General features: G+C 38.1%; 1 long non-coding RNA gene across 2 annotated transcripts in view; it reads left to right on the top strand.

Annotated features, from left to right (window-relative positions):
* LOC144312692 (uncharacterized) overlaps positions 1-25,593 on the top strand; it is an 85,848-nt gene extending 60,255 nt beyond the window's left edge. For both annotated transcript variants that reach the window (XR_013378239.1, XR_013378240.1), the window contains exons 4-6: positions 21,558-21,630; positions 22,993-23,116; positions 25,353-25,593. This is a non-coding gene — a long non-coding RNA (uncharacterized LOC144312692). The remainder of the gene's footprint in view (positions 1-21,557; positions 21,631-22,992; positions 23,117-25,352) is intronic.
* Positions 25,594-26,531: the final 938 nt, after the last annotated feature.

The raw sequence follows: 26,531 nt of genomic DNA, 5'->3' as shown, positions 1-26,531 counted from the left end.
TGGGGGAGGTCTTGTATTTTAACTAATTATATAGATGCTGTGGTTTTGTTTGCCTTTATTTAAAATAAAGCTCATTAACTGATTTTCGAATCCACTTTTGGCATTTTTTATAACAAAGGAACAAAGTTGGAAACTGACTATTGTTTGGATTCATCAAGAATTATTCTATTAAAACTATTACTCCACTTAAGTTCTAATTTCTTAGTTAACTTTATTATTTTTATATAACATGTTTGCTTTTCTTATTATAAAATAATATATGCTCAATTATAAACATTTTTAGAAAATACAGATAAATAAAACTAATGCTTAATCTCTTTATCCAGATACAACTACTGTTAACTTTAAAAATATATATCTTTAGCTCTTTTTCTCTCATGTGTAAATTAGGCCTAATAGAAATTCATTACTTACTGACAATCATACAGTAAGTAGTGAAGCCATGGTATGGAACAAGGCAAACTTATTCCAAAGCTTTTGCTCTTAAACATTACAATTTATACTTTGCCTTCTGGGTCAAATTCTGGCTTTAGGAAGTCTTGGAAGATGTAGGATTATTGCAGTTTGGAGCCAGCAGCCAGGGGCTGAATATAGAAGGTTAATGACTGTGAAACGTTCTGTTGGGCCCCAAAGAGAGTGTTCTTTAGGGAGTCTGCTTCTCTTAGTTTTCCAAAGGTCCTACTCTTGTTGATGACTCATACCTTGTTGGTTCTGACATTCTATTCTCTTCCCAGTGTCCTACAGAGTGAATTTATTATGTTTATTTATTTATTTTTGATAAAAACTATGCACTGTTGAACTCTATAGAAAAACAAAACTGGATATTAATCTTATAATGATCAACTTGGGTGCAGTTTTCTCCATGAGGTTGAGCAAAGATAGAGGAGGTGCTATGCATGCCACAGTCTTCTTCATCATCTTCGATTTGCTCATCTTCTTGGCAGGCTCATAGAAATTTGCGAGGACTCGGAGAACTGGATTGCTATAACATCTTTCTAAGATCTGCTTCAGGCAATGCATTTCAGCAAAGAACAAGCCATGGAAGATCTCAGGTATCTGAAATCACAGGTGATGGTCCAAATTTTTGGCTCCAACTATAAAATACTGATTTCCCCAACTCCTATTCTCTGGGCTTTCTTGCTCTGAGGCCAGACTGGCACTGTTTGCATAAAGTGCTGCTCCATTTGGAAACAGCTGTGCCTAGAAGCAGATGAGAGTCGGCAAAGTAGGGATCATAAGTCAGCAGAACTGTGCTACAGAGGCATTTTCTGTTGCTGCTTTTGGTGGATGCTGACTAGAAAATCAGATTCTCTATAATCAACAGAACTTTACATCATGCATTTTAGAAGTTAAAAATCTAAGCTCAGAGATCCTTAATGATTTACTACCCTGGACAAAAGCTGCAGTTCAGAGTCTGTCCTTTATGGCACAAATATGATGTCATCAAAACAAACGTTATCAGAATACTCCTTTTAAATAGATTTTCTAGGGCAGCCCAGGTGGCTCAGCAGTTTAGTGCCGCCTTCAGCCCAGGGCATGATCCTGGAAACCTGGGATCGAGTACCATGTCGGGCTCCCTGCATGGAGCCTGCTTCTCCCTCTGCCTGTGTCACTGCCTCTCTCTGTGTCTCTCATGACTAAATAAATAAAATCTTAAAAAAAATAGATTTTCTAAAGTTTACTAAGATCACAGGATCTGCCTTTTCCTCCTGTGCTGAATGTCACATGGTCTCATCTTTCCTACATGAGTGACATAAGCGACTTTAGCCTGTCATCCACAAGACATATGTTGGTAGTAATCTTAGCTATACTCAAGGACAAAAGAGACACTGCCATTACAGTGTGTTAATAAACTGTGGAGTGGTGGTTCTGATCACCTGGTCTCTTGCTTTCTTCAATGCAGTGAAGGAAACCCCTTTTGGGGTTTGTTTTTACATTATCAGTGTGTGGTCTTTTTCCCACAAAGTCCAGCCTTCATGGATGCTGTATCACTCATAAAGGTGACACAAAAGATAGAATTCAAATAAGAAATGTAAGCCAAGCAGGAGTTTGAGGTTTTTTTTCCCAAAGATGTTATCTATCTATCATCTATCTATCTATCTATCTATCTATCTATCTATCTATCTATCTATCATCTATCAATCTATCTATCATCTATCTATCAGAGAGAGAGAGAGAGAGAGAGAGAGAACATGAGTGAGGGGGTGAGGAGTAGAGGGAGAGGGACAAGCAATTCCATGCTGAGTGTGCAGAGCTTGACTGTGCATTTAGTCTCATGACTCTGAGATCATGACCTGAGCTAAAATTGAGTCAGACACTTAATCGACTGAGCCACCCAAGTACCCCAAGAGTTTGAGATTTTAACTGATTTTGGCATGAGTGTGAACCACCTTTTGATGTTGATAGCAGAGTTGGAGTCAGGTGATGATCCAGGTTCCTGAGGCAAAGTTAGACACTAACCAGTCTGTCACCATACTGAATATGAAGCCTGAGTAACCAAAAAAGTGAAGACAAATCAGTAGTTTTTCTTTCCTCAAGAGAAAGGCAACCGGTACTGTATTCCTGCTCCTAATAGTACTCCTAGACCTAGTAGTATACCTGTGAGGTATCTTTATTGTCTGACTAGATAAACTCCAATATCTTGAAAAAACAAATTCAGCATGATACTGCATAAAATTACTGATGATGAGGAAGTACAATGTAACACTACTAATCAATGATAAGTGTAAGTTGAGGTTCCACCTAGGAGCTGTTTTTAGATCCCAATTACCTCAACATCGGGTTCCCTATAGGGAGCCTGCTTCTCTCTCTGCCTATGTCTCTGCCTCTCTCATGAATAAATGCATAAAATCTTAAAAAAAGAGCCAGTGGCATTGCCCTAACTAATTCAGTTGGGAAGGCAAGTTGGGACAATTTATCAGTCATGGTAATGACCTTGCCCATATTTGTGTTTTGCCTTTCAGTAGTCCAGGTGATGTATCCAGATGCTAATGTCCAGATGACCTGTCAATTGATGTATTTATATAAATTAAGCTTCATGATCCTATTCCTGTTCAGTAGCAAGGGTTTAAAATGGAATGTTCTCTTGTCTGAACATGTGCCATCAAAGTTCTTCATCCAATAGCAATAGAAAACATAACTAACAAGTCTGATTTCTTGTAGATCTATTTCGGTAGTTCACATATTCTCAATATCATCAGTACTACCCTCTCACATCTAAGTGATCATCTGACTTTCCCTAACACAGTTCTTTGATTTCACTGAGAACAGCCCTTTGTCAGATTTAGGCGGCATATGTGCTAATCATAGTTTAATTGGTCTCTCCTGGTCTGTAGTGGCACAGGTGCGATGCAAATAAAACATATATGTGCAATGGAGGTGATTGGAATTATGGTCAACTGACAGGAGGCATCAACCTTTCAGTGCTTGAATAGCTGGTTTATTGGATAAGACAGGACAATTACCACAACTGGCCTGTCAGGATGGTTAGAGCTCCCTATAGGCTTTGAGGCAGGTGTTTGTGCCTTCAGTTTAATCTCTTCCTTTCTAGTTCCAGGCTGCATGCGGCCCTTGGCACCAGCAGAAGCATTTATACAGAAATGTGGGTCACCTGGATGCCCAGCCCAATGGCTCTGGATGCTCATTACCAAACAAGGCATGAGTTCCCAGTAATGCCAGCTCGATTTCTCTGGGGGAAAGATAACCTGACTTGCAATCCTTTTTGGATCATCTGTGTGTTTGATTTAGTAGAATTGTGGAAATTGAGAATGTTTTTCATAAGCTTTGATGAACCTTCTAGAACCTATGCTAATCTCTGATTTTACGATTGAGGATTCAGGGGCTCAGAGACGTTAAGTGGGTGCCCCAGGCACAGCCAGTCAGCAGGAGTCGGGCAAGATTTTGGGGCTTCTCAGATGGTGCTGATTACATGACCCACAGCTACTGTTTTGAGCCCATTTTCATCACCTGCCAGCTCCTGTTTGTAGGATTTGAAGCTTCAACAGCTTCTAGAGATTGGAGAAGTAAAACAGATCCAGAAGGAGAAGTTGCAAATCATTGTTTTCTTCTTTAACACCTCTTTTTTTCTTCTGGAAGGATTTTTCTATCTCATCACAAAGCAGCTGTTGTTATTCCATGGTGGTGCTCTTCTTTCTGCTGGTGTTAATCTCTTTGAGACCTGTGACAATTCTGCTATATAGCTGTGTTCTAGTTCCTACATTATGGTTGATCATCCCACTTTTATTTCATGGAGGACATGTTTGGTAACATCATTATTCACATTTTTAGAGATAATGAAACTAGGCTTAAGCACTATCTTGTAACTCCTTAAGGTCACTTGGACAGCCACGACAGAGCTGGGATTTGAGCCTGAGATTGGCCTCCACTAAACCTGTGCTGTGGACCTCTTGATATATAACCCTGCAGAGTACTCAGCATTTCTAGTAGTTTAACTTAACTCCCAGGAAGAAGATTCAGCCTTGGGAAAATCTGTTTTATAAGGATGAGAGATTTCCTCAGAACTCCTCTTTCAGGATCAAGATTCAGATGGAAATTTTCTTATTCTTAGAGCTTCTCAAAGCATGAACATTGTTTCAGTGATTAATCTAGGCTCCAACTAGGAGTTATGGAAATGGGCCAGGGTAGGATAAGATCCAGAAGTCTGAGTGATGGTACTGCCTTCCTGAGAAATCTCTGTCAAGGAAATCACTGTTAAGTTGTGTTAGATGTCAGTTCATTCTTCTCTGGAGGTAACTTAGTTCCTTTGAGTTTTTGGTAAAAATTGGTCCTGGCTGCATTTTCCGTATTTATCACTTTCCTTATAGAAATATAGTCCTTGCTACTTGGGTCATTTCTGTCAAAACTAAACACTTTCTAGGCTAGTAAAAAAAATTGAGCATTACTGTTTTATGGACCAATTTATAAAACTGTCAGCTTTCTAGATGGTGTTTTTTTATTTGTGGATTTTTCTCAGAAAGCTCCATGACTTGAACAGTATTTTTATTATATTTTACTTTTTTTTTTTCAGTTCATTGCACACCTTTTACCCCCATGATATCCTGGTGATTGTGTACAATTCATCCAATTCCTCTTATTCTCATTGCAAAAAAACAAAAGGGACAGAAGTGGTAGAATAGCTTGTTAAGAAAAGCCAAGTTCTGGGAGAAATTGGCAGGCACCACTCAATTATTGGTTTAGGAAAAGTGCTTCTAAATCCTTGTTTGGATGGCAGGACTGAATGTGAAATTTGGGAGGCATCCTGATCCAGATGGTTATTTCCTTGAAAGTCTACATTTTCTTCTTTTCCTAAGGATGAAGACAGAAAATGAGAGCTAACAAAAATCAGTTTTGGATTAGCTTCATATTGAGCAATTTCTCTTTTCCACCTATGCTTCACATGTACTGCGTTTCATAATCACTGGTTAGCATATATGAATATACAAATGAGCATCACTACCTAGATAAAAGCATGATCGGTTTCAATGCTTGGGGTACATGTGCCAAAAACTATTGCCCTAGATAGAGGAGCTCAAGGCTGAAGATGACCTTGACAATGTTGTCCTTTCTGGCAGAAACTTGTTCAATGCCTAGGTGCATTCTTTCCATGTATCTGTGACATCTGGACCATTTCTTTTTGTCTTTTTTTCCCCCTGCTTTCTTTTAAAATATTATACAACTTGTGTTACATTTTCTTTTTCTTTTCTTTTCTTTTTTTTAAGTAGGCTCCATATCCAACATGGGGCTTGAACTCAGGACCCTGAGATCAAGAGTCACAAGCTCTACTGACTGAGCCAGCCAGGTGCTCTCATTTTCTCTGGTATAATTCTCTGCTCGTTGGTTGGCAGATATGTTTATAAACTGAAAGGGTTTGTAATAGGACTATTAATGGAATGAATGGAGGGTTTAGATACTTGCCCAGAATCTGTCTTTACCTTTTGATATAAGAGCACTGGATTGTTTGTTGATTGAAAGGAGGAGTTTGGTGATAATAAAGGTTACACAGAAGAGGAGAGGCAAAATAATGAGGGTGTTGTTTTGTCTTTCTGCTCTATACAATGGAATGGGTTTGAGTTCACAGGCTAATGGGCCAGTGGTCAGAAGTTGCTGTAATTTTTTTTCCTTATGAGACAGTTCAGGGATTCTATGCCCAAGCAGTGGTATTTCAGGCCTACATCTCAGTGTATGGCACAGAATAGAAGAGAGGGAAGTCTCTGAGCACTGGCACCTTTGGAATTGGCATCTTGGAAAATTCTCTGGAGATTGCACTCTTACATGGACACTGCCACTCAGGATGGATATGGTCAGAAGCTGCTGAAGGGAAGCCCAAAACACCTATGGAGGCAGTTGGCATAGAGAAGGACAACATGGCAATTTTGTGTAAGCACTGCAGTTGGCATATTTGTTCATGGGAATGCATGAGGCATTCGCCCGGCAGTGACAGAGGCTGGGGAATATTTTAAGCACCCTGTATAACCGTTAAAATTTAGGAGTCAAGCATTTTGTTATTCTTGTGAGGGTAGAGTTGGTTATACTCAAGTTACATGTTAATTCACAAAGTCTGGTTAATGTCCAGAACTGTGATGGTCTGAAATTTTACCCTACTTGCAAACTAACAAATCAGCGCATCACAGTTTCATAGATGTTGGCCAGAGACAAGAGTTTTCTGGGTGGAGACAAAAGACTTTATTATTTACAGCTCAGCAGGCAGAGCATCAGCATCTCATTGGTTCCTCTGGACCCCATGTCCAATAGGATGATGCAGAGCAGGTCTTTAGGGGAATGTTATCCATACAGTGGGCTTGTGTCACAGGTGAGGAATGCCAAGCTTAGGAAACCCTAATTTTTAAAAAGTTCTGTTGGGAAGAGTGACTCACCTTTGCTTTGGAGGGAGATGTTATCTTTCTTAAGGTGGTCAGGAAGCAAATCTGTCCTCTGCCCCAGAGGAAAACTGATTCTATCTTCTAAGGCTCTCTGCTATTCAAACATCCATGACAAGATAGTCTAGGGAAAAACTGTCAGTGCCTTTGCTCAGAAAACCTGCAGGAATATGAGGGACTCATGAAGAGTTCTCCCCAAATAATATGTTCCAAAGACTCACATTTTTAAAAATTTCAGGGGTAGATAATGCCTGAAGTCAAAGGAATAAAGCCAATTATGGTAAAGCAAGAGGAGTGTTTCAGGGCCATGCTATTTTTTTGTATCCTTTTTTAAAAAAATATTTTATTGATTTGTTTGACAGAGAGAGAGAGAGAGAGAGAGAGAGCACAAGTAGGGGGAGCAGCAGAGGGAGAGGGAGAGGGAGAGGCCGGCTCCCTGCTGAGCAGGAAGCCTGATGTGGGGCTCCATCCCAGGACCCTGGGATCATGACCTGAGCCAAAGGCAGACCCTTAATCAACTGAGCCATTAAGGTGTCCCTTTTTGTTTCCTAAGCTATATCCACTGAGACTTTTCCTCCTGTGACCTGTAACTTGGATACATTTTCCACGGAGACATCTTTTTTCTTGTTACCCAAACTCATCTGGCACAGGTGCTTAGGATCTGTCCACAGTGCTAATAGGTTTCAGCATTGGGATGCAAAGGAAAGACTTCAGATTAAATGTTCCAGTGTCCATTAAAGAGTAGTGACAGGGACCAGAAGATATCTTACCATATCCTGTCACAGTATAATATGCTAGATCGCTTCAGCTGATTAACTAAGGAATAATGAATAGGAATAATGAAAAGTCTGTGTGTGAGTGAGTGACTGTGTATGTGAGGAGAAGGAAGAAGGAAGGGGAGAGAGGGGGAAGAGAAGGAGAGGGAGAGGGGTACCGATTGCAGCCTGTATTCAGAAAAAGCATGTACACTTGTATGTTTTGACACCATTGGGCTAGTGCAGTTCACATGAAAGGTGTCATAAAGCTCCTCAACTTATTCTTTCATACTTTCAAGGCCTGCAAATGCTAGCCCATGCATTTTGTATGGTGATTTTCTTTGGTAAACATGAAATTAGCCTTAGAAACACCTCCTCTTAATTCAGATATTGTTTAAGTCAAGGGGTTAGTATTACAAAGTCTGAAAGATTTTGTAGGTAGGAGAGGGGAAGAAGTCAGTATTTTAATTAAGTATTTGAAAACAAAGTGAAAAAGGGAAAATGATATATAGGTTATAGGAAAAGCCTTTTTAGAAAGCTTTTTCATAGCTAATTTGTTGGGAATTCTTTGGCTAAGGTGGAATAAATGTATTCTAAGAGAAGCTCTATTGAGCCCAGTGTGATGGTAGCTTAATCTGACTGTGGCCGTGTCTCACAGATCACTGTACCTAGTCAATACTCTATTATTGCAAGTTAAGTGGTTTGCTACAGTATTCCACGCTCAGGGTATTAGAAGCTCTGTTCCCTAATTTCCGAAGCAATAATGGCATAAGCAGTATGCATTTTTTATTATAAAAACTAACAATTGCCTCCACAGAATTAATGGTTTTTTATATACCATTGGTACCCAGGAGATTCAGTTGTAAATCAGAGTAAAATTAAATGTAAAATGTACGAAATTTTGGCAGAATTAGATTTTCTTTGCAGAGGCTGAAGTCTTCAGTTTTGTTTGGAATCAAACTTTGGTTTTCTTCCTGGTGCTTTTATTTTCATTTTATTTAAATGGGTGTGTTGTTTCCTGATTAAAATTGATTCTGAATAATTATAACAACAGTTATTCACAGCAGGAGCCTGGGCAGCGTTCTTTATAGCTCCTGGAGGCTGTCTTCATCCAGCCTTTCCGTGCTTGCCAGTTTTTCAGTGTTAACTATACTCACTGCGCCACGGGGTTATGAACCGCACAACAAAGACTGCAGAGTGGAGGTTCATTCTTCCTTCTGAATGGCTGCTGTTTTTACAGGTTGGAGACTCTGTGCAGGTCAGAATTTACTTGGTGAATTGGTTATTTACTCATTTCACGGTAAATAGTAGGTTAGAAAGGACAAGGATTTCTCTTCCTTAGGGGACTTGGTTAGGATGATTAGCTTCCATGGATCAGGAGCCATCATGCAGGAAGGAGGCAAGGGGGTGGGAAACTGAGAAGGGACTTGGGTGCCTGGTTCACACTCAAGGTAGAATTCGAGCTGCCTTCCTGTGAAGTTCAAAGTCAGCACAGTCATCTCTTAGAGATTAGATTCACTCCTCTCTGCATATCCACTTTGTTTTTCTTTCTACAGTTGGGCTTTTTCTGCCTCTTTCCACTTGTGCAAAATATGGTGGTGTCAGCAGGTTCCAGACTGCACATTCTCCATCCCAGTGACCATTCCCATTCACTAGCCAGAGTCAGGCCCGAAGGCCTTCAGGAGCTGGGCCACATTTTGATTAAAAGTGAGTGATGGGGCAGTGGAAATACACAGAATGCTTAATAGCATTTAAATTAAATAATATTAATGGCAAAACTAAATATAGCCATAGTTATCAGGCCAAATATAGTGTTGAGGTTACCATTTTAAGATCCCTTGACCAATCTTTCTTAGACCATTTCCAGAATTCGGGGGACATCTAGCTTTGTCAGCAGGGATAAGACTAGGTGAGGTGATAAAGCCTCAGGTGCATAATTTAAGATGATGCCTAAAAAGATCAATAATCAGATAAATGCTATTTCAAAGCAATGTTTTTTTTTTTTTTTTAAAGATTTTATTTATTTGAGATAAAGAGAGTGTGAGAGAGAGAAAGCACGAACGGGGGTGTAGGGGAGGTGTAGAGAGAGAAGCAGATTCCCTGCTGAGCAGGGAGCCCAATGTGGGACTTGATCCCAGAACTCTGGGATCATAGCCTGAGATGAAGGCAGATGCTTAACCTATTGAACCACCCAGGCACCCCTCAAGTCAATGTTTTAAAAAAATAAAAATTAATGCAAAAAATTACATGATGAACAAAATGCAAAGTTGCAAGTATAGACAGGATCACTATTATTGATTTTTCCTTTGGCCTCAAGCTCCAGTATGGCTTAGAGCAGCATGATTCATTAGGTGTCTATCTGTAGGCCAGTCAGTTATGGACAGGGGAGTGCATCCCATCAACACCCTGTGGGTAGAGGAGTCACTTTTCAGCAGTAAGGATGTGGGTTAGGCAGGCATATTCCAAAAGGTATCTCAAAGGATGTTAGAGTATGATACTTTCTGCTGAAATACAGAACTCTGTATTAAGAGTTTACCATAACAAAGTACAATTGGCTAGGTAGAAGTCTGACATCAAGGTGCCAGCATGGTCAGATTCTGGTAGAGACTCTCTTCCTAACTTACAGATGACTGTCTTGTCATTGGGTCCTCACATGGTCTTTCTTCTATATAAGAATGTAGGGGGAGAGATAGGGAAGGTTAGCTTTCTGGTGTCCCCTCCTTAAAATCCTGTCGTGAGGAACCCCCCTCCATGACCTCATCCAACCCTGATTACCTCCCCATCTTCGAATACCATTACATTGGGGTTAGGGCTTCAACATGTGAATTTTGAGGGGACACAAATGTTCAGTCGATGTGCTCCAAACATTCTTAATTCCTCTTAGTAGTCTTAGATTTCTCATGTGTAAATTAATCTTCACTTAAAATCTAGTTATTTTTTGACAGTTGTGCCAAAATATAAACCCAATAAAGTTAAGATTTTGTCATTGACTTCTTATTCCAAGCTAGTTGCCACAGGAGTATCATTTTACAAAACTGAATTAATAATCAGATGAATAACTCAAAGATTTAACTAGAAAATGAAGCTTGGGTGCTTAACCATTTCTTAGACTCCTAGGAACTGACCAATAATTACTCTTCCCATCCATAAGAAGACAGAAACATTTAACATATGGTTTTCCTTTTCCATATAAAATCAATGAGAATATGTCACTTTGTTGCTAACTGTAGTCAATCAAAATGTTGTGCTTAGTTCTTCTAAATGTAAATCTCCTAAAGACATTTTTTCAGAAAGCTCTGTCAAATTATTAAGTGATAGGAATGTTGGTAGAGAAAATAAATTCCTTTAGACATCTTATAGGAACCAAAGAATTAAGGAATGCTTTTCTCCCCCTCCCCCTCCATCTCCTTAAGGGCTGTTTTGGTTTTGATGTTCAAACACCATATTGGAAAACATTTAATCTGTGAATATAATTCTGAAAACACTTTGAGCCATGACAATATCTGTCCTGGGCAGCCTCGTATCAAGCTGGCAAAACAGATCTTGGAAAAATAGGGAAGTATTTTTGTTTTCAGATGCTTTATATGCAATTCCCCAGAAACAGCTCAAAAAGATAGATACTCTTTTCTAAAAGGTTGCTGTTTTAGCACTTCCCAACTTATAAAGGTTGGAATTTCCCACTGGCTCAGCGGAGAGATTTGTATCAGTTATTTTAGATTCATGTAATAGCGCATTTGTGTTTGAGATGAACTGTGAGTCCCATCAGACAAGTAAGATTGTTCTTAAAAATTGGCCTCCTTCTCCCTCCCCCCATGTATACTCAGATCTAAAGTAGAATTTTCTAAATGTTATTCCACAGCTAGGTATGACATCCTATCTTAAAACAGCAGCTATTGCTGCTGTTTCTTTTTGTAGAGAACATGGTTGGATGTATAGCGAGTGAGTCTGTGAAGACAGATGATTTTTCAGTCTTTAAGTGAAGCCTTGACTTTATCCCTTCCCTCCTCTGCACTGTACTGGTATAGAGGGAACTGAGAGTGAGGAAGGTGGTAACACATGGGAAGGTACCACAAGGTTTGTACAAAATACAGTAACACTTGCCTAATCACAGGTGACCTCAGTATAGCCATTGCATTTTGTTTTTACTTCTGCATTCATCATATTCTATTCTTTTCTTTTCCCTCCTGCTTGTTATCTTTATTGTGATTTTTAATTGACTTTTTATAGAGCAGTTTAAGGTTCACTGCAAAATAGAGGGGAAAATGCAGAGTTTTCTCATATACCCCTTGCCCCAAACCTGCATAGCCTTCTCATTATCAGCATCTCCCATGAGAGTTATAATTGATAAACCTACATTGATACATCGTAGCCATCCAAAGCTCATAGTTTACCTTAGGGTTCATTCTTGATGTTGTATCATTCAATGGGTTTGGACAAATGTATAGTGACATGTTCATTATGGTATCATACAGGGTATTTTCAGTGCCCTAAAAATCTGTGCTCTATTTATCTCTCCCTGCCCACCTTAAGCCTGACAACTGCTGAACTTTTTACTGTTTATGTAGTTTTGCCTTTTCCAGAATGTCATATAGTTAGAATCACAGAGTACGTAGCATTTTCAGATTGGTTTCTTTCACTTAGTAATACGTATTATGTATTTAAGTTTCCTCCATGTTTTTTCACAGCTTGATAGCTCATTTCTTTTTGCCACTGCATAATATTCCATTGTCTCTGTATACCATAGTCTATCCTTTTACCCACTGAGGGACATCTTGGTTGCTTGCAAGTTTTGGCAAATATGAATAGAGCTTCTATAAATATTCATGTGCAGGTGTTTGTGTGGACATAAATTTCAACTCTGTTGGTTAAGTACCAAGGAGAGCAATTGCTCAATGGTGTGGTAAGAGTAGGTTTAGTTTTATAAGAAACCACTGAACTATCTTCCAAAGTGGCTGTACCATTCTACATTTCCACCAGCAATGAGTTAAGTTTTCCTGTTAGCATGTGGTATTGTCAGTGTTCTGAATTTTGATCATATTAAATAGGTGTGGGATGGTATCATGTCCTACCTTGTTTTGCTGCTAGGTTTTACTTTGTCTACTAGCTTACATGCTTCTTGAAGCCAAGGGTTATGCACATCTTTTTATCCTCAACCACTTGTTGTGTAATCACTTGCATGTAAAGTTTGCTCAGAAGTGTGCCAAAAGATTGAAGATGCTGGATGTGTTTGAATTGGCTAAGAGTTCACTTAGAAGAAGGTAAGAAACATCATTTATTGAATAAATATGTCAAACATTTGAAATACTTACACTTTTCTTGTTTATCCTCATAATAGTCCTATAAGAAAAACAAAATTATCCCCATTTTGCCAAAAATGGAGAAACTGAGGCTTAAAATAGTAAATTACCCACCATCAATAGAGTCACCTAGACCTGAGGCTCACCTAGACTTCTAAACCAGGTCCATCTGGCCTAAAGCTGATTTCATGAAGATGGGCTATACCTGCAGTTAGAGCCAAGATCCCAGTCTTAGATGCCCATGGGCCAGGTTGAGATGGGAGGATGCTGAGCGTGGGAAGGGGTTGGGGTAAAAGAAGTGGGCAGCCTCTACTTACCTCTAGCCACTATTAAACATTTTCAGAAACAGAGAATCCATAAATCTGGATCTGGGGAGAGGCTGTTTCAAAATCTTCCAAGTTTTATATTTTGGCACTAAATTTAACAATATACTCGTAAAAGTTAATATAGGTCTGTGGGCCAGATTTAGGCCACAAAAGAAAGTTTCTAGCTGTTGTATTAAAGAATAGTTTTAAAGAATCACAGCTCTTTTTCCCCAAATATGTAATCTCAGTAGTTTACTCTTTTGTTGGCCTGTAGAATGTTTATGGATAATACCTGTTAAGAAGTACTTACCTATCTGCTATTCAGTGTGAAGCCCAGAAAGTGAATGAAGATGGTTACTGTTTTATCCCATTTCATGTGAAGGCCTGATCTAGAACTCCATGAAAATAGTAAAAGCATTTATTGAGCTGTGAACTGATGCTGCATAGTGAACTATACACAATATTTTAAGTATTTTATGCAAATATATGCACTCTCCCACAAGAAATTACAAATGACATGCATATGTAACCACATATAGCTTTAGTGTTAATTATCATTAACCTTATGAGTATGTAGATGATGCCCTCTGTCAGAAGCAGCTAGAGTAGTCTCTTGTTCTTCCTCTTGACCTTTTCTATCTATTGTTATCCTGATCTAGGTCAGAAGCCTGTGTTGTCTTTGTGTCACTGGCCCAGGGTAGTCTAGTCTCTCTTTTGATGTAAGTGTTGTTATGATAATCACAGAAAACTCTTTTTGCTGCATCTCTTGAAGTTTGCATCTGCAGCGAGTTTAGTTGAATTTTTATTGCTTTAACAAATTTTGTTCCTAGCAGCTCTTTCAGGACATGTAGGAAGGTGAAGCCCCCTTACTGTCAAAGTTTAAATTCCTTTAAATGTCCCCATTTGGCACTACTTTGGAAATATAGATTTGATGAACCTCCATGATTTCTATGTGGAAAAAAGAATGTCTTCTAGGATGTTGCAAAGGCTCAAATGTCTGTTCTACAACGATCATGCCCCACCTTTCATTATAAATATGTCTACTTTCTTACTGCGAAGATATTTCTTGTCCCTGGATTTTTCAGTTTCCTGCCCCTTTAAAGTGGTGCCATGTTCTTTTACTTTTTTTTTTTTTTCTAAAGATTTTATTTATTTATTTGACAGAGAGATAGAGAGAGAGAAAGAGAGAGCACAAGCAGGGAGAGCAGCAGAGGGAGAGAGAGAAGCAGGCCATCCGCTGAGCGGGGAGCCTCATGTGGGGCTATATCCCAGGAGTCTGGAATCATGACCTGAGACAAAGGCAGCTGCTTAGCCAACTGAGCCAGGCAGGTGTCCCATGTTTGTCCTGCTTCCCTCTCTTCCTTCTTTCATTTTGCTCTTCCAGAGAAACCACTTTGATTATTTTATCTTATTCTGGAAGTTAATATCACGCCTCTACATAACATACTTCTATTGCTATTTATTGATTTAAAAAATTTAAGTATTATCTATGCAGTTTCAAATAAGAAAGGATTTAGGTCTATTTCATGCTTGATCCCTACCACAAAACAAAATCTTCCCATTTGCCCTTTTTTTTCCAGTAGAATCAGTTGAAATTTGTCAGATTGATACTCCTACATTCAATGTCTATATTATTATGGCTTTATAAGTATAAATACTATTCACAATCAAGTCATGAAGCATGCTATGATGTATTTTTTCTAATGTTCTGAAATTTCACATCAATGTGTTTTGTGTATTTATTTTCATCCATTTTGCTGGTAACAATGTGCCTTTTAAATTTGGAAGCTTATTATTCTTCCATTGTGGGAACTTTCTTTAATAATAATAATAAATGTTTTTGTTTGGATGGTTCATTTGTGTCTGTTGCCTTCATTCTCTAATTCATCTTATGATATTGGGTCTCCTGGTCTATACCTCTAATGTTATTATCTTTTCTTTCATATTTTCCTGTTTTTAATTTTAATTTTTCTGCATCTTTGTTTTCTGATTTTCTGGGAGGTCTCTTCTCTTCCCTTCCTTTCTCTCCTCTTATGCTCACTTTGAGTTTAGTTTGCTGTTTTATTTTCTAGTTTCTTAAAGTGGAAAGTTAGGTTACTGGCTTAAGATCTTTCTTCTGTTTTAATATAGGTTTTTACAGTTATAAGTTTTCTTCCTAGGAATACTTTAGTATCATCACATAAATTTTGGTATGTTGCATTTTTGTTTTCATTCATTTTAACATATTTTCTATTTTTTTTTGTGCTTTCTTTTGACCCATTGGTTATTTAGGATTTTATTGTGTGATTTCCACCTGTTTGTGAATTTCCCTGTTTCCCTGTTTTTGTTACTGATTTCTAATTACATTTCAATGTAGCTGGAGAACACATTTTGTACAATATATATCCTTTTACATATATTGAAACTTGTTTTATGGCCTAACACATGGTATATCCTGGAGAATGTTCCATGTGCCCTTAATAATTATATTTTTCTCTTGTTGGGTGGAGAGTTCTATAGATCTCAGCGAGATCTAGCTGAGTTATAGTGTTGTTCACTTCTTCTGTTTTCTTGCTGATATTTTGTCTATTCTATTACCGAAGGTGAGGTTTTAAAGTCTCTAAGTATTTTTGTTGAATTATGTATTTCTTCCTTGAATTATGTCAGTTTTGATTACATTTATTTTGGGGTTTTGTTAGTTGAATATATTTATAATCATGCCTTCTTGATAGATTGACCTTTTTATCATAATAAACTTTGTATTTAGTACCAATTTTGTCTTAAGGTTTATTTTGCTTGACATGAGTATCACTCTAACTGGTTACCATTTGCATAGTGTATCTTTTACTTTTCACATATTTATGTCTTTGACTCTAAAATGTCTCTCTTGTATCTCTTCATCTGTCCATTTCTGCCTTTTGATTGGAGTGTTTAATCCATTTACATTTAATGCAGTCACTGCTAAGGTAGGATTTATAAGTCTGTAAGTTTGCTATTTATAACTCTATGTCTTTTGTCTTTTTGTTTTTCTCTTTCTTCATTGCTATTTTGCTTTGTGTTAACTAGGTATTTCCTAGTATACCATTTGTACTCCCTAAGGCTGCTGGTTTCCATAGATGCTGTGTTTGTTAGGCTTTGGTTTTCAAAGCTATTGCAGAATTAGGTGGAGAGTGATGGGAATAGGCTATAAGTTAGAATACCACAAAGACCTCATTGTGCTATGAGACTCAGATGTTTTCCCTGAATAAACATTCCTTGAATTGTTTTATGTCATTGGTTAGTTTCCAAAGTTCAGAATAAGCTTATTTTGACAATTTTTGTGAGTGTTCCATTGTTTTTTGGGGGAAGTGGATTTTCAGATATCCTTTCCCACAATTACAGAAGTGCTTCCAGAGATTTCTTGAAGTCAATTTTCCATTCTTTCTTTGGCCATATTTATTCTCTATTATTTTTTTTGACAGTAAATGTCTGTTCTTGTTTCTTGGACACAATAGCCAGAATTTTTTTTTATCTTTCTGAGGATATTAAAAGTTAAATTGTTTTTGCCCTACATTATCTCCATGTTTCCCAATTTACTTTAACATCTTCATTTTGTTCTCTTTTCTATGTTAGAACTCTCTTCAAGCAACAATGGCAACTGTAGTAGCAAACATTTATTGAACACCTACTATGTGGTCATCACTCTTGTAGTGGGTTATGCATATTAACTTATTTAATATATGTTAACTTATTTCATTCTTCTCACATTAAATATCATAGATGAATATTATCTTTTCCTCAATTTTACAGAAGAGAAAGCTGAGCTATAAAGAAGGTAAATAACTTGCCTAAAGTTACATAGTATAAAATTGCAGAGTTAGAATTCAGGTCTAGTCTGACTTCTACATCCTCTTTTTCAAATAGCTCATCCTTGTGTTCTCTGCTTATATGCACTAGTGGGGTTATAAATATTCTGATTATATGGGTGGGCCTTATTGACTATATGACTATCATCTGTGGGGTAAATTGGGTGCTTCTTGGCTTTTTTCATTGCTATTTTCTATTGCTAGGTTTTTTTGTCTGCTAGTCAGTTATCACTAGTCCATTAGCTTTTTATTTGTCAACTTTTTTTCTGTTTTTGTTCTTATTTTTTTTCTTTTTGCATTTGTGAATTTATGCCTTAGGGTGGTAAAAGGTTTACTATCTTCTTAGTAGGGCTTTGGGAAGAACCAGAACTAAATGCATGCTTTCCATATACTGCTTTTTTAATCACTTTAAGCTTTCCTTTTTTCTTTTTTTTTTTAATCTGTTATGTGAAGTTCTTGGAGGTCTAGTCCTTCTGTTTATCTGCTGATTTAATATGAATACTAGATATTCCTCTTCAGTTCTATAATTTTGTTTTGCATGCACATCCTCAGTGGGAGCTTTATCTATGGGATTTCTGTGTGATTTGGGCTGAGTTTTTCTCCATCTAGATAAGTTTCTCATTTTCTCCTGCCAAGCACTCCAGGATGTCTTTTTATGTTAATTTCGTGCCTTAGGAATACAGGTCTCTGCAAGGAGAGTGTAAAATAAAATTCAAACTCATGGGAAGATGGGCTTCTGGTTAAGAATTTTTAGGGAATATTTTCCTCCACTCCTCATGCCTGAAATGTAGAACTACACAAGCCTCCTTGGTACTTTTCTGTAACAGTGAGCATATAGAGCACCATTTCACTGAAAATACAATTCTCCAAAGGTCCTGGATTAAGGATAAGGGCCTCATTTTCAACTCTCTGCTTCTCATAGGTTCCGGGTCTTGTGTACTCTGTGTGGAGCTATTAAAGTCAAAGCCCCTAGGCTAACTGAGACCACCAATCCCTTCCCCAGGACAACATGATAATATCTCTCTGAGTTTCCTTTCATCTTCATTTTTGACCCCTGGGGATGTCTCTTACTTTTATTCGAGTTCAGAGACGTATTTGAAAGGTTACTTGTGATATTTTAACCAGAATATCTATATGTTTTATAATAGAAGATTTCATGTTAACTGATCTGATATTGTTGCCTGAAGTCCTAAAATTAACTTTTCTTGTTGAATTATTTCATGTATACTCCATGAATGTTATCTTCACTTTGAAACTATGTACAGTTTTTTCCATGACATCACTGCTAAGTCAAAGAATGTATTTTTCCCCAGCTCTACTAGGATATAGTTAACATATAACATTGTGTAAATTTAAGGTATAAAATGTGTCAACTAAATACATTTGTAATTTGCAAAATGATCACCAACCTCCAGAGTGTTAGGTAACACACCCATTACATAATATAATTACCATGTCTTTTTGTAGTGAGAACATTTAAGCTCTACTCTCTTGTTGGCAACTTTCAAGTATATAATGAAGTATTATTAATTATAATCACATGCTGGACATTATACCCCCAAAACTTATTCTTCTTATAATTTTTTATCAACATCTCCCTATTGCCTACTACCCAGCCTCTGGTAACCACCATTTAGTCTCTATTTCTATGAGTTTGTCTTTTTTAGACTCCACATATAAGTGATATATAATATTTATCCTTTTCTGTGTGATTTATTACATTTAGCATAATAAGGTCCATCCATGTTGTTGCAAAAGGCAAGATTTCTTTCTCGTGCATGAATAATACTCCAATGTATATATACCACACCTTTTTATATCCATTCATCCATTGATAGATATTTAGGTTGTTTCCATATCTTGCCTATTGTGAATAATGCTTCATTGATCATGGGAAGGCAGATATTGCTTCAATTCTTTTGGATAAATACTCAGAAGTGAGATCATGTGGTAGTTACATTTTCAGTTTTTTTGGGGGTGGGTGGGTGGGTGGGAATCTTCATTCTGTTTTCTGTAGTGGCTACATCAATTTACATTCCACCAGCAGTGTTCAGAGGATTCCCTTTTATCAACATTCTTGCTAACACTTGTTCTATCTTGTTTTGAGGATAGCCATTCTCACAGGTGTGAGATGATATTTCACTGTGGTTTTGATTTGCATTTCTGTGATGATTTGTGATATTGAGCACCTTTTCATGTTAAAGAATGTATTTTTAAAGTGGCTTAATCAAATTTGTAGCCGGACCAGTAGAGGTAATAGTTTCTTTGTATTTTATGAGGATAAGACCTGACTAGAGTATGGCATTGTGTTCTGGATACAGCACTTTCCAGAATATTAATAGACTTGTGGTGTGTCATGATAGGGACAGTTAGCATGGCAAAACATTGGGATACTATGTTGTTTGAGGACCAGTTTAAAACATAAGGAGATTTAGCTTGGAGAAGAGAAAATTATAATAGTTATTATCTCAGATGCTGCAGTCAGATTACTTGATTTCAAATCCTGGCTTTACCACTTACTAGCTCTGTTATCATGACAAGTTATTTAACTTCCACAAGCCCTGAAGAAATGTTTACTAATATCATTATCATCTGTCAAGGATATAAAAGGATGTCTAGAATAAAAAGAACTCCTAGAACCCTGGAGTTGTGAATGCCTGTATTAGTTTCCTATGGCTGCTGTAACTAATTACCACAAACTTGATAGTTGAAAACAATAGAAATTTATTATATCATACTTCTGGAAACTAGAAGTCTGAAATCAGTTTTAGTGGGCCAAAATCAAGCTATCTGCAGGGATGTACTCTCTTTAGAGGCTCTAGGAGAGAATCCATTCCTTTCCTCTCCCAGGTTTTGGTGGCTGCTAGCGTTCACTGGCTTGAGGCTGCATCACTCTTCTCTCTGCTCTCATCATGACATTGCCTTCTCTTCTTCTGCATGTAGTCAAATCCCCCTCTGTCTCTCTTTTATAAGGATACTTGGGATTGGGGATCCCTGGGTGGCTCGGCGGTTTAGTGCCTGCCTTCAGCCCAGGGCATGATCCTGGAGTCCCGGGATCAAGTCCCACATCAGGCTCCTTGCATGGACCCTGCTTCTCCCTCTGCCTGTGTCTCTGCCTCTCTCTCTCTCTGTGCGTCTGTCATGAATAAATAAATAAAATCTTAAAAAAAAAAAAAGGATGCTTGTTATTGCATTTAGGACCCCCCCTGGATAATCCGGGACAATCTTATAATCTCAAGATCCTTAACAATATCATATCTGCCAAGTTCTTTTTTTTGCCATATAAGGTAATATTCACAGATTCCAGGGATTAGAGCATGGTTATCTTTAGGAGCTGTTATTCAGCCTACCATAGCAATCTTTGTGGACATCAAACTATCTTCTTTGCTCTAAGAACGCTTTCTACAACATCTTGAGCAAGTGTCCTCCAGCCTCCCATTGAGTAATGTTAGTGTTAGGGAATTAAAGTCACTGGCCATCAGATTGTATTATAATAACTTTTAACCCTTTCCTATTCTCAGTTATTGATGGTTTTAGGGTTTTTAAGTTCTTTTGCAATCTCATTTATGTTTGCTTACATTCCATTTGTGCAATCTATAAAAAAAAAAAGAATGTGCTAAGTTCAGGTGAATTTACCTAATCCACGTCTGAACAGTTATTGAGGTTTCATAGTGAAAATCTATTAATCAAAATTTTATGTTTGCAAGTGTTAAAAAATAATTGAGTGGCTAAAGCAGTGACGGGAACTAATTGGCTTATATACCAGAGAAATTCTGGAATAAGTGTAGCTTTAGCTGGATCCAGGTATTCAAATGGTGACTTGGTTGCTCAGAAGTTGGTCTCTCCATCTCTTGGTTTTGGTTTTTCTGAATTGATTTTATTTAGCAAGCTAGTGCTAGGATGACAAGATGATCACCAGCGACCCAGGCAACCATGATATCTTCTTAGACATCAATGGAAAAAACTCCATTAAAAAAAGTATGTCTAGAATTTGCATTCATTGGGCTGGCCCAACCTTGAATCGAGCCAGCCCCCATGAATGCAAACTGCAAGGACATAGATTAAGGAGTCTCCCATGAAATATTAAAAAAGCCGGGGATCCCTGGGTGGCGCAGCGGTTTGGCGCCTGCCTTTGGCCCAGGGCGAGATCCTGGAGACCCGGGATCGAATCCCACATCGGGCTCCCGGTGCATGGAGCCTGCTTCTCCCTCTGCCTGTGTCTCTGCCTCTCTCTCTCTCTCTATGACTATCATAAATAAATAAAAAAAATAAAAATAAAAAAATAAAAAAGCCACTATCAGCAAAAAGGAAATATTTGTTGATCAGGCTATAAAAACAGATGTACTATGTAAAATCTCACATGTAATATACAAAACATTACATATGGTATATGTAATCATAGTCTCAGCTCTATGTTTTGCTCGAGGCTTATGGAATCAATCCCAGTGCTCTATAGCTGTGTGTCAGGCTCTGCGTACATTTGTGTTTGTTTATATTTTAGATAAAATTTACCAGATGGGAGAAGTCCATTGGTGTTGCCTAGCTGGCCTGGTGGAAGTGATCAGAGGATGTGGGTAAATTCATCTTTGAACAAATGAATTAAATATGCACAGTAAATTGTTTAATGCACAGCAGGAAAGTGGTGCCTAAGCGTTGGGGAAGAAAGCAGAGCCAGCAGAGCAGCAAGCCTCATGCAGTCCCTCCCACGGTCAGGTTTGAGAGGTGGTGATAGCCAGGAGGCTAGCAGAGTGCTTTGTAGCACAGAGCTTGTCTGAATGTGCAATATGTTACCTACAGCTGGGTCTGGCATAATCATCCCTGACTAATGGGAGGTGAGAGGAGGGGGTTCAAGTGCTGAATAAATAAATTACTTAATTACATATTATCAGAGAGAAGAACAGATGGTCAGCTTAGCCCATCTCCTGATGCCTTTGGCTTCAGAATGGAGAGTAGATCTCACGAGACTGGAGTAGGTTAGACTCTTGATTCTGTTTATCTGCTGGTCCTACCAGAGGTTCATGGTGTTCAGAAATAAATAGGCCCCATCTTCCTAAGGCTGAAGGGCACTGGAGCACCCAGTGCCCACTCTAAACTAAAGTTGGGCAGGCCTAAACTAGTCAGTATTTTCCACTTGGTTAATTTTGGCACCAGATGGAGGTGTGAATGCGTTTCATTTCCTGTAAAGTGGTTGAAAAGTGATTTTCAATTGAGGATCTAATAAAATGCAAAGAGGGTAGTTGAGCATTTACTGAATGTGCTCAGAAGTATCTCCTATCACTTCAGACCGGATGCTTGTTTTCCTTGGCTTTTGATGTCCCCACAGAAAATCCACTTTTTCTATGTATTGATTGCTCTGGTGTCAGAGAGAAGGGTAGCTGAGGTTGTATTCTGGAAACATCATGTTTGTTTTCAGATGCTTCAGTTTGGCATGGAAGGGTCTTCAGAGCAGGGGTTCCTAAATGCTGGTCTGGGGATGGTTGCCAGGTTGGCTGGTCAAAACCACCTAAGTTGTTTATTAAAGCTATTTGTTCTTTAGCTCCAAGCATAGAAATTCTGATTCATTAGTCTTGGATAGGCTTTGGGAATCTGTGTTTCTAACAAGATCTGCAAATGATTATGAATTAAGTTTGGAGATCACAGTGTCAGTTGGGTAGCAGGAAACTGTAAACTCAAGGGGGTAATTAAAGAAATTTTAATAATGGCTTATTGACAAATGCGATGGCAAGTTTAAGAGGAACTTTTAAGGGATGGTGAGGAATACACAGCCAGTAGTAGTGGGAAGTAGCTGTTAGGGGAGGAAGTCGTTATCAGAATCGGATGAGACTTGTAGTTGTAAGAGAGGACCTCTGGGCAGGAATTGTGGACAGTCATTGTCAGTCCATGGTCCAGCAAGGAGAAAAATCTCTCTCTCCTTTTACCTCTTGATTTCTTCCTAGTGCTCTTCATCAGCCAAATCCAAAGGATCCAAAGGGAGTCCAAGCAATGCAATCTATAAAAGTCAGACTCCTGAGATACCAAACAAGATGGAGAAGGCTGGAGAATGAAGACTATCTAGCACACGTTGGTATAGATGACATTTTCTAGTGACACATTTGTGTCTGATATGATTTGTTTTACAGACCTGCTTTTTTTTTTCTTGGTATGTAATTGCCTCCTCCACAATTTCATCATAGAGACTAGATACTTTGAAAAAACAGAGATGATATCTTTAGAATTATTTTCCTGTACCTTGTCCACGGTTTAGCTGGTTCATTTTCCTTCTCTGGAAAAGGCTGCAAGGAGAATCTTTTGGAAGATCATAACTGACTACCTGGTTGTCAACATTACATTTAGTAATATATTTTTAGGATGTTGTGTTCTCTCTTATTGAGTAATTATGGATCTATCATTCTATATTCTTTTTTCTAAAGATTTTATTTATTTATTCATGAGAGAGAGAGAGAAAGAGAGAGAGGCAGAGGGAGAAGCAGGCTCCATGCAGGGAGCCTGATGTGGGACTTGATCCCAGGACTCCAGGATCACGCCCTGAGCCGAAGGCAGGCACTAAACCTCTGAGCCACCTGGGAATCCCCCTCATTCTATATTCTTGAAGTAACTTATACATTATAGGACATTGTATTTGTAACCAATATGATCTTCATGCTGAATATCTCTCTTTAAAGAAACCACATTGGTATACTTCCTAAAAGACTGAGTTCAGTTGTATTGCTTTATTTTGGTTTTGTTAGACATTAATTTCACTGTATTTGAAGCATATATTTAGTGCTCATTTGTAAGTATAACTCCACATCAGAAAGATTGGATTAATTTTGATTTTAGTATGTTGCCTATGAAAATTTGAGCACATTTTAAAATATAGCAGTAAAAGAAACTATAGAAACTGTTCATGGATTCTTCCTGGAGATTTTTTCTGTAGCTTCTGTTTTAAGACTCCAGCCCCTTTCTCCAGTGAAGAAGTTTTTGGCATTTAAAGCCTTCAGTCATGATAGGAACTAAGAGCTCAAATACAAAGACTTCCATTACAGTGATTCATTAGGCCACCTGGGCATGATAAAGAGGACAGTCATGGTTTCCCAGCAAGGGTATAATATGTATACCAATTGCCAGCATCTTTTAGGCACTTTGCATGCAGTTTGGTCCTTCCAGTCATGCAGGCAGAAAGTTTGGAGTAAACTTTGAGTTCCTTTTTCCCACATAGCTACATAAATCTATCAACAATTCCAGAAGTCTCTACTTGCAAAATATATCCAGAATCTGGTCACTTCTCACCACCTGCAGTGCAGGGCATTGGTTCAAGTCACCATCATTTCTCCCCTGGATTAATGTAGTCACCTCCCTTCTCCCTTCCATCTTTTTACTATAGGGCAAGCAGAGAAAGCCCTGTAAATGATCAGCTCATGTAGCTCCTCTATTTATAACCCTCTAGTGGTTCCCATCTCACTTAGAGGAAAAGCCAAAGCTTACACTAAAGCTTATAAGGCTGAACCTTCTCTTTCCCTCAGCTCTCTTTTGCCTCATCTTTGGCTCTCCCCTTCTCATATTCCAGCGACAGCATGCTCCTGCTTCCCAACCTTTAGGTATGCCATTCCTTCTACCTAGAATATTCTTCCTCTAGTTTTTTGCCTGGCTTACTCTCTCATTTCATTTACGTCTCTTAAAATATGACCATCTAAGAGAAGCCTTCACCAAACACCATATATATAGTGCCCATCATCACTCTTTTTTCACTGCGTGTTATTTTTCCTCATAGCACATATCACCATCTGACATATTTACCTGTTTGTTTCATCCCCATGAGAACAAAAGCTTCTTAAAGGCAGAGATCATGGAGTTCTCTGCTGTATCTCTGGCATCTTTTTTAGTACAAGGCATATAGATAGTACTCATCAAATATTGATTAAATAAATGAGTGGATTTATGAGTAAATTAGTTATTCTTAAGAAGTATATTATCTAGCATTTAACAAAATTAACTCAGAAAATTTTCATTTTAAGTAATATTGTATTGAGTACTTATCTGATTAAGATTTTATCAGTCTCTTTGCCAATGAGGGATGTTTTGGTTTACTGTTAAGGAAGGAGATATGCATATCACACACACATATATACACACATACATATATGTTGTATATAAATGTGTATGTTTGCATATGTATGAATGTATGTGAGTGTGTGGAAGAATGTGTGTGTATGCCTGTATGAGCATGAGTGTGTTTGTATATAAAACTTTTTTGGCCCTGAAAGGACATGGCTTCCTACTCAATATCTCATTGGAAAGTCACCATCTTCTGCCCTAGGAGACAGTGCCAGAGGTGGACATGGAAAAAGGAGACAGTGGGCACCTGCACGTGAATGAAGAGACCTGACTGTGGAATGTTCAAGAAGTTTATTAAAGAATTGGACAGTATTCCTCATGGTCTTTGTGAAGCCTTCGACTTACTAACTGCCAGTGCAATGTGGTATTACAAAGATAATAGCCTTTATCAGAAGTTCAGCTTTCTATTCCTACCTTAAAAAGCAGTAGCTTAATAAACTTGAGTGGTCAACACTTGTGGTACTCCTCTATCTCTTCCAGGACCCTTTGAAATATATATGTTTTTTGAATTTAGTTTTGCCGGAAAAATCTGCATCCAATTTGAATGAAATTGAATATGTTTCAGGGCTCAAGCAGCATGTCTTCCATCTGAAGCAAAATGGAGATGAATTTCAATTAGATGTTCCCATTATAATCTGTCTCCACCTGTAGTTTTCATCAAAAATTGCTAGGAAGTGTGGTATAATGTATGATCAGGATTTGCCCACTGGCAGCAGGGTCCCATTATCTTAGTAAAAAAGCACAAAATAATTAGTCTGATGCATATAGATAGCAGCTTCTTACAGTGAGCGACTTTAATTGTGGTGAGTAATATATATGGAGTTTGAAGTATTATATATTTCCCTCCCAAGAGGACACCAATTACTAATTCAGTTGACAAAGTAACAATGTTTCAGAAGATTTAATGCAAACTGAACATCGTAGTCAATAGCCACTGTAAAATGTCCATTTCACGGCCTTATTTTTGCTTGAACTTAATTTATGGTAATTTGGTAGTTGCATATAGCCTGGAAGTATGCTGTTGGCTTGAGTTAGTACTTGGGTATTGCATAAATCATAGCTGAATGTGTTGGCTTCATCTAATGCTCTTCTTTCTCCTACAATTGGAATCCTTATCTTGTCATTTCTCTCTCCTCATTCCTACCTGCAAATTCATGGGGCTTTGAGAGCTCAGTATTTAGGAGATCAGTTCTTCATAGAGTGGCATCTTCCAAATGCCAGATAGATTGCTTCTCAGCTTCACAGGGAGAGAATTTAGCAAATCTCTTTAGTGAGATAGAGTATTTGTACCACCTCATTGAAAGTGCTTTAAAGCACTCTCCCTTCCCTCCTATTTGCCTCTAAACTTTATGCAAATATAAAAGGTGAGGTTTAAAAGTAT

This window comes from Canis aureus, chromosome 4, assembly GCF_053574225.1.
Source record: "Canis aureus isolate CA01 chromosome 4, VMU_Caureus_v.1.0, whole genome shotgun sequence".
NCBI lineage: Eukaryota > Metazoa > Chordata > Mammalia > Carnivora > Canidae > Canis > Canis aureus.
The sequence above is the reverse complement of the archived record's forward strand: the minus strand, read 5'-3'. Positions and strand labels throughout refer to the sequence as shown.